The sequence below is a fragment of the Trematomus bernacchii genome, unplaced genomic scaffold, assembly GCF_902827165.1.
Source record: "Trematomus bernacchii unplaced genomic scaffold, fTreBer1.1, whole genome shotgun sequence".
Taxonomy (NCBI): Eukaryota; Metazoa; Chordata; class Actinopteri; order Perciformes; family Nototheniidae; genus Trematomus; species Trematomus bernacchii.
Window position 1 is genome coordinate 10612735 of NW_022987828.1, and position 8714 is coordinate 10621448.

Here is an 8714-nt window from a genome sequence, read left to right on the forward strand (position 1 = left end):
TGTTGTATTTTAGCATTTTCATTGTGAGCACAATATCATGCGTTATAGCTTGTAGTCCAAAGCACTGCTCTAATATCTCACAGAGCCGTGAGTATAGCTGGAGACGAGTTTAGGAATGCAAAGCACTCAGTTAAGCTCAGGGAAAGCCATAGTCTTGATTAAATATTTGAAAAATTGGCAGTGACTTGAATCAGGCGACAGGAAAACTGATTTGTATTTAGCATAACAAAAAAGTAGACTACATTCGGAGAAAGGTGTTGACATTTTAAAATAAATGACACTGTGTGTGAGTGTAGCTTTGGTAAAACTCCACCTATGATGACAGAGCATTGTGGGAGTGATACTAGGGTTCATTGTGAGCAGTGCCGTTCTTATTTTGGCATATTTTCAGGCATCTTCTCCATCTAACCTATAGAGCTGTGCAGTGTTTGAGCCCCGCTGGGACCCTACTGTATGTGTCACTTTTTGATTGCCTCTGAGGAGCAACAAGAATACTTGGCTCATTAAAAAGGAATGTATCAGAGGGAAGGAAATCAATAGATACAACAATGGAATACGTTAAGTGTGGACACTGCAGTGGCATCAGGGCCATCTCAGTCAGCAGCGCTATGACAAATTCATTAAAATGATTGAAGTTGGTCTTCAAAAGGCTGCAGTTCAATTCCGAGGACAGCTGGCTAACATAAATCACAGCCAAGATACTGAAGTCATGACCTTAATTCCGTCATTTAACTGTGTTGCTCTTTGATAATGACAATGACACAAAGGGCACCAGGTAAAGCACCCAACCCTCGGCTATAGTTCACAAACCAAAATAGCTTCTATTACCATCTATCAAAATGATTGTTGTCAATTATAGCTAAAGATCCTTTAGAGTTTTGTGAAAATGTCCCTATTTCTACAAAAAAGGAGTGCATAATAGAGACTTTGTGTGTGTTGTGTGTAATGTTAGGTTGATTTAAGGATCAATTCAATTCCACATCATCTTTATAGAATGGGCATTATACGTCAATGAAAAGAAAGGCAGACATTCTACATGCAGAGCAGCACACAACAACAATAGACATTGAAATAGCCTTTCAGATGTCGATACAAATAAATCACATTCAGACCAACACAAAATCAATAGGAAAGACAACCACAGCTATTGATTGTTCAGCTTTATCATCATTTCCTGAGGAGCGTTGGTCTGCAGCCCAGCGTTCAAATACATTTGATGACATAAATATGCTAACAATTAAAATATTAACAATCTGTGTAAATATAAAAATATGCAAATACATAATTGGACTGAGGAATAGCTAGTTAACCCTGACCATGACCCAAGAGACTAACTAATAATGCCAAACACTTGCAAATATATAAACAAAATATAAGGCAGTCTTCCAAATAGGCATGTTTTAGATAACTACAAGCTTGCAAAAATGACGGCAACATTTTTTAGATACACAGCTTTTAATTAATCACCTGAATGTTTTTTTCGTTGTTGTTGTTGTTGTTAAGTGGACCACAGCCGCATGAATAAGATTCCCGCTCTTTGACACAGCTTTGAAATTAAATACCTGACATTTTTTGTATTGGTTATAGTTTTTACAAGCATCGAGGAAAGGCAAGTTCAGTTCTTTTGTATCACATTTTCTTTTTAAAAGCCAATTCCGAGGGCTTTAAAATAAGAGGTGGGAAAAACAGTCATTATGGAAACCATCATCTGGGCACCATGGGTACCTGCCCCAAATGTTGAGCCAATGTATTCAGTAAATGCTGAGATATTTTGAGGTAAAAGTCACAGCATCACCTTATTCACCAACATTTCTTCTTTGGGGACCATTTATGTTTGTACAAAATGTCATGGCAATTTGTCAAAAGTTGTTCAGTGTGGACCAAGTGTTAACTAACTGAAGGACACTGCCATCCCTAGATGGTTTGCCCTGGAAAGGCAGCTACAAACAGAAATGGTTTAAGCTTTGAATGAAAATAATTGCATGTTGGAGCAGACCTTACATTTACAGATATGCGGATGAAAGAAAACCTGCCCCTGACAACCTGAGAGGTTTGGACATTCATAACAAGGCTGCACATCAGACATGTAGTTGGCCAAACCATCCAATGCTTTACAAAATCAATACTTCTTTTTTTTAGTTCACTTGGGAGTATGCGGGTATGATACTCAGTGTGTTCATCCATTGCTGATTGGTGATCATATACAATAAAGAGATTATGAAAGAAAGAAAAAAAGATATATAGAAAGAAATTACAAAAGGAAGCGAGCATGCAAAGATCTGAGAACGCGAGAGATCTGCTGTATTGTTTGGACTGCAGCCTTTTAAAGATAGATATGGCTCTTGTGCAAGGCTACAGTGTGTGCTTTTGAATCTGGAAAACTATCCGATGTATAGTTTGTAGTTTTTATCCACTGCCTGAATACTGTACATTGATAAATACAGGTAGAATGAACAGCAATACCTATTTGTAGAAAATGTTGGACCTGTCACAATACAGATAAATATCCATCATAGTCATGCACCCATGGCCCGACTTTACCAGCAGTGCATACAGCTGTGACAGGATTTTGTTGTAGCCTACTGTATGTTGAAATGCTGAAAAATGATAGCATACAAATAAATCTTATTTTGCTTTCCCAGACGGCATTAAGGTTTTCTGAAAGAAGATTGAGCATCATCTGGTAACACATCTTACAAATCACGTTTTGTGTTTATTGAAAAAATACCCCAGTCACTTTTGTCACTGTAATAATTACCTCATGTCCAGCTCTTTTTCTTCCAACAAAAAGCAGTTCTTCAACTTTGTGGACAATTTAACTGCATCAATAATTACTGTGAAAAAGAAAACCTCAAGAATATTGATATTGAATGGTTTCACGCTTGGTTTAACCACCCTTTCAACATTAGAAAAAATCATTGAGCCTATTCTTTCAGTTCTCCTTGAATGTGTGCAACACTCTGTTGTTAGAGATGAATTGTATCTGGGAATCTAAACTGTCAGCTGTGGCCGAAGTTAAGTGAAGTTTCAACTCAGGAGACTTTGTTTACCGCATTCTGCATTGATGGTCCTATTTCCCATCCTGAGAAAACTATGTGACTCCTTCTCTGCTTTCATCGTTAATGTTGCATCGGCTACAGCAGTACACAAGTCAGACTCAATTTGATAACAGAGGCCTGCTTCCAGTGGGGCTCTTCTGTCAGAATATAAGCACCTGAAGGGGAATACAGAAACCTTTATCAAAATGATTTTATTTTTGTGTTGCAACAAACACATGTAATAATAAGAAAGGAAAATGGAATGTTAGTCAGTCCACTACTTCAGTCCCGACCTAAATATATATATATATATATATATATATAAAGAGGGTTCAGATCAATTGCCATGTAGGTTTGTACGGACATTCATGTGCTCCAGAGGATAAACCCTTATGACTTTGTTAATCCCCTGACCTTTCATATATCGTTACCAGGAGGTCAAAATGTTCACTTTTCCTACAATATCTCAACATCTACAAGAGGGATTGGGACAACATGTGACCTTCATTGGTGTTCCTCAGTAATTAATTATTTTCGCTTGTACCTTGTTGTTTGCTTGTAAGTGAATTACTTTGTTTTTATTAAAATATCTCAGATGGACAGATGGATTCATCTGTAAATGAATAAATGTAAAAAAAAACAGCTATTAATGTCCCCTTCGGGATAGATTGTAACATGTTGCCACAATTAACAATGCATTTCTTAGCGTCAGCTGCTTTATGGCCTCAGTGCTAATAAGCAGATGCTAACACACTAAACTTAGATGGTAAACCTCATTAAAATGAACCCTGTCAAACATCAACATGTTAGCATGCTGATGTTAGCCTTAGCGTAGGTAGCCTCAAGCTTCTACCCTGATTGTAGATTTGTAGGCTTGTTACATCCAAAACATTTAAGAGGGACACTATTATAAATGAAAGTCGACTTCTTTAGACTTAATATTATTTCACAACAGTTATCCTCACTTAACAATAAAACATGTTGCTTCTAACCATGTCTCTTTGAACAAGTACCAGCCTGATGAAGGGGGACAAAACACACAGCATTGAATTAAGGTTACATTTATGTCCGCCCGTCCTCCCTTACTTAATGCAACCTAGAGATACATGGTTTTGCTACTGTAATGTCTTCTTGCACAATGAAAACCCTCAAGTATTCAAAGATATTCACTTCAAGAGCCACCCGCGGATCAAGTTCAGTGTTGGACATGTGCTGCTGCTGCTGAGCATTGTAGCTGAATAGTCTGAATCCTCTCCTCAAGGCTCTTGGAGAGAAAATAACCTCAATACAAATGCACTTAAATTCTTCTTGTAATTGCCTCCACAGGAACAACTGATCTAAAGAAGAGACATTTTATTTAAAACGCTGATGTTGAGAGGATACTGTGCTGCAAACAACTCTAAAATATTCCTTTTTCTTTCAGCTGAAGCGTCAGAAATAGTTTTTGATCTTCTCCCAGAGATGAATCCAAATGACCAGGTGGGTAATGTGAAAAACTCAGCGTGGTATTTCAGATCATAAATACTTTTGTTCCTTTGATAGCGCCCAGGAAGATCAAACAAATAAGTAAGCACTCTGGGGACAATAAAAAGGTTTTAAAAAATGTGCTGTCTGTGAGAAAAACCTGCTTGACACATTCTGGCATTAAATTCTCTCTCAACATTGTTTTTACATAATAAAGTTCTTGTATCACTCTTACATCTAACTTATGGCATATCAAAGTATAACAGCCCTCAGAGGAGTGATCGTCCACATCATGATCTCAGTCATTAAAAGTCAGTGAAAGTACTTTTTAATGACATGTTCCCTTGTTATTCTAGAAATAGCAAGAAAAATAATTATGTTTTAAAACCCAATGTCAGAAACAATTCACTGACCTAGAAAACATAGAAAGTTTCTCAGCGTGTGTTCAATATTTATCTCAATGAAGCTCTCTTATTACCTACAGTGTACACTAACAAGGTTAGGTATTTTCCTCTTAGTTATTATGTTCTGCCGAATATTTCTAAATATATGAATAGATTTACATGATATTATTTCTACAGGTAGGCATAGAGCCAGAGAACAATTGATTACATTTTGGTAGAGCTCCAGATCTGGGATTTTTACCATTAGATAGTTATTGTTTATAACCCATATGGATTTAAGGCAGATAGAGGCTTGATTCCAAATGCTGAGGGGTTTTTTGCATGCCTTTTATTTGACCAGTTTAAAGTATAAATGACAACAAAGAATGATAGTTGAGGGCAGGTTTTGGCGGAGCTTTGCGGTCTGTAAGTCCCTCCCAGTTTGATACTACTAAGTGTGATGCCTCCATGAGTCAGGGGCTTCGTCCAGGTTTAAAGAACTGCAGGACAAGAAAATGATGATCAAAGGAGGGGATCGGCTTCGTTTTTTATTTTTAAGAAGTTTGCTTTCCATTCTTTTGCCCTGCCTCGTGACTCTTTGCAGAAGTAGTAATTGCCTTACAGGGATTCTAAGGCAGCGCAGTACTCACTGAGACGCTGTCTTGGATATCCGTCTATGCCTCTGTTCCTGGGGTAATTAAGGCTCGGAGTCACCTCCGGAGATACTGTGGCTCCTCAAACTAGCTTGCTTTTGTAATCCGTGTCGCAGTGTAAAGCGTAATTCAATGACACAGTAAGCCAGAGTTAGGGGAAAAGTGCCTCATGTCCTCCTGAGTGAACCTGTCTGAGTTCATTGGTATTGTTTAGGATGACAGAGGCATAATTGTTTAAAGAAAGGGGCTATTTTGGTCGTTATTATGGTGCTGCAGATGGTAATTACACTATATTTGCAACAGCCATTGGGCAGCTACCTTGGGTCTTTTTAGGAGTGAGTCCTCTACCCATCAAACATGAATGCTTTGGTGCTGTCTGTTGTCAAGCAAATTACCAGGAGCAGAGAGCTAATAAATCCAATTACGGAAGTGAATAGCTTTTGTTCCAGATATTTTGAGGCTGAACATAATATAACCAGCAAAAAAAGAGGATAGTATCAGCTATCAGTTATGATAAAATCAATGAAGAACAAAATCTATCTAAAATTAAGCAGCAGTGCATCCCAGTTGGCTCCATCACAACCACAACAACAATTAATTGCTTTGTGCCCGAGACAGCCTCTTCAAGTACTTTGGAATATGGTCTGACAGCACCCTGTCCTTCCAACATAAAGTGAAACCCCACTCGGGGCTTTGCCTTTCAGATCAGAGCCTCTCTTCTTTCGCTCTGTAGCAGCCAATGAACTCTGGTTAGAGGGCTGCAGGGAGCCAAGAGCGCTCCAGCCAGTCAATGAAGGCAGCCTGATTAACATTTCCATCCTATCTGTGTGTTTCTGTCAAAGGAGAGTGTGGTGTAAATGACCAAAGCAAACGTCTTGGCTAGTGCTTGAATGACAAGAGCACAACACAAGAATGGCACGCTGCAAAGGCTCTTGAATACAAAAACCGTAGCCATGTAGCCCCTGGGGAGAAGCTTTGATTTATTTACAAAACGGTTAGGCTCTGTGATCCCCAGTAGCTAACCTAGACCTCACCGAAGGTCCGAATCCAAACCATGGCTGTTTGCTGCATCTTGTCCCATCCCATATAATGTATGCTGTCCTTTATAGTTTTATATTTCATGTGGAACCTATATGCTGCAGGTCTCCCTTGAAAAAGAGATCTATGATCTCAATGGGACCAATCTGGTTAAATAAAGGTTTGAAATGAAATGAAATGAAATCTCATTCAATTTTTCCAGTCTATCTTTATCCTTATCTACTATAATAAAAAGGCATAAAAAGATTAAAGAACATCTTAAAAGTAGCAGCAGCAGAGTCAAACACTGCTGGTGCATGCTCATGCTGTTGTCTACATGAAAGCAGCTCAAGAAAAACTCTGAACTCTCATCTCCAGCGTGTCTTCCTGGGGAAGAAAAGGCTCATCTGTCTCAGACTATCTACGCCAGTGCCATCAGATGATCATCCTTTCACTGCTAGATTAAGGCGATGCACTTCACGTCTGCCTATCAAAGGTGTGTGTGATTGGTAACAGGTTTTAAGGTGATGTCGAGGTTTGATGCAAGCGATTCTGACAAGTCAGTCACTGGTACAAATGATTTCTTTCTAAAAACTCTGCTGAAAAATCTCTTAACTTGTGCAACTCTTAAGTTTAATTCACACAATGTTCGGGTTTCTGCTCAAGAGGGCAAAAAAATGTCTTTAAACGACCTTCTATACGTGTGATCTATTGCTTTGTAGGATTTAGATCTGTGAATATGACCCACATCCGAACCAAAAATGTATTTGATCACATCTTAAAAGATCCTTGAAAAGTTCAGCTCATTAGTTTAATTGAAGCATTTCAAAGTCATTTGTGGAGCTTATATAAAAGACCATGTCAGATGAAACTGAGTTGTTTTTTGCCATTTTGTCACAACTGTTACATCAACATACCTGACATGTCCCCTCATACTCTGTGGAAAGCCCTTCTGTAACCAATTTTTGTGATCATGTCATCACTTTTCTCTGAGGAATATCCTTCGTATATATTGAAGCCTTGTTTATGCCTAAATACTCATGAATCTGATATTCAGGTAACGGTTGCTGCAGCAGGAAAGCTATCTGCTGTGAACACGTTGCTATGAAAACAATTATTTTGGGATTTCACTGCATAATATAGTTGAAGGATTTACTTCTTTGACCTTCTATATGTGTGATCTATTGTATAAGCAATAAACTTCACATCAAAAAAATAGATTCCGGTCTCTTTTGCATGTAAACAATTGCTAGTGGTGTTTTGATATTATTAACCTTCTCATTAAACGTGAGTAACTCAATGGTATTTATCCCATAAAACGTAGTTATTGAAATAACCTAATAATCACACACGCAGTTGTATTTCGACTCAAGCCAGCATGTCAACAGCACAGTATCTGACTCACAATCCTCACAGAAATAAACTGAGGTATGTTATTCCAATTCTGATGCACGCATCCTCACAGCCCAAAGCCACCAACACCAGAGTGACTCTCACTGCCCCCAGATTCTTATTCTCTTGATTTTCCAGAAAGCTGGTTCAGCCTGTCCAAAAACGAATTGAGAGATGGAGCACGAGTGTTTGTGACAGGAGGAGGCACAGGAGGTGAGGTGACATCTTCTGCTGTCATTATGTTTGCAGAGTCCTCACTAGATGGCAGTGTAGTGTAGGAATATTGTTTGACAACTTTTACCAGACATGGCATCATTTCAGAAACTTTCCTTCTGAGTGGGTGTGTGCTGGTACAACACAAATGCAATAATTGCTCAAAGATATGGCAGTATGGGGGAGTTTTCTTGAGCTTCATCATTTTGATGTTTATTTTAATAACTTCTCTTCATCTGACCGTGACCTTTGACCTCACTGGCCACACTCTTTGGCTGAGGCCATCCTGCGAGTGGGAGTGGTTCAGTGTTTTCAGAAAGCTCAGGAAATGAATGTTTTATCAGCCTGTGCAAAGACAACAACAACAACAGCGTGGTGGGGAGGAACGTCTAAATTTAACTCATCAGTTGCTGCCAAGTCAAATAAAACCATCAGAGGACGGTTTCCTGTCGGTTTCTCCTCCAAAGCATCTGGACTTTCATTAGATGGATAATATATATGCGTATCGAGAACATAAACATTATATATATACTATAGATATCATAGCAGAGCCT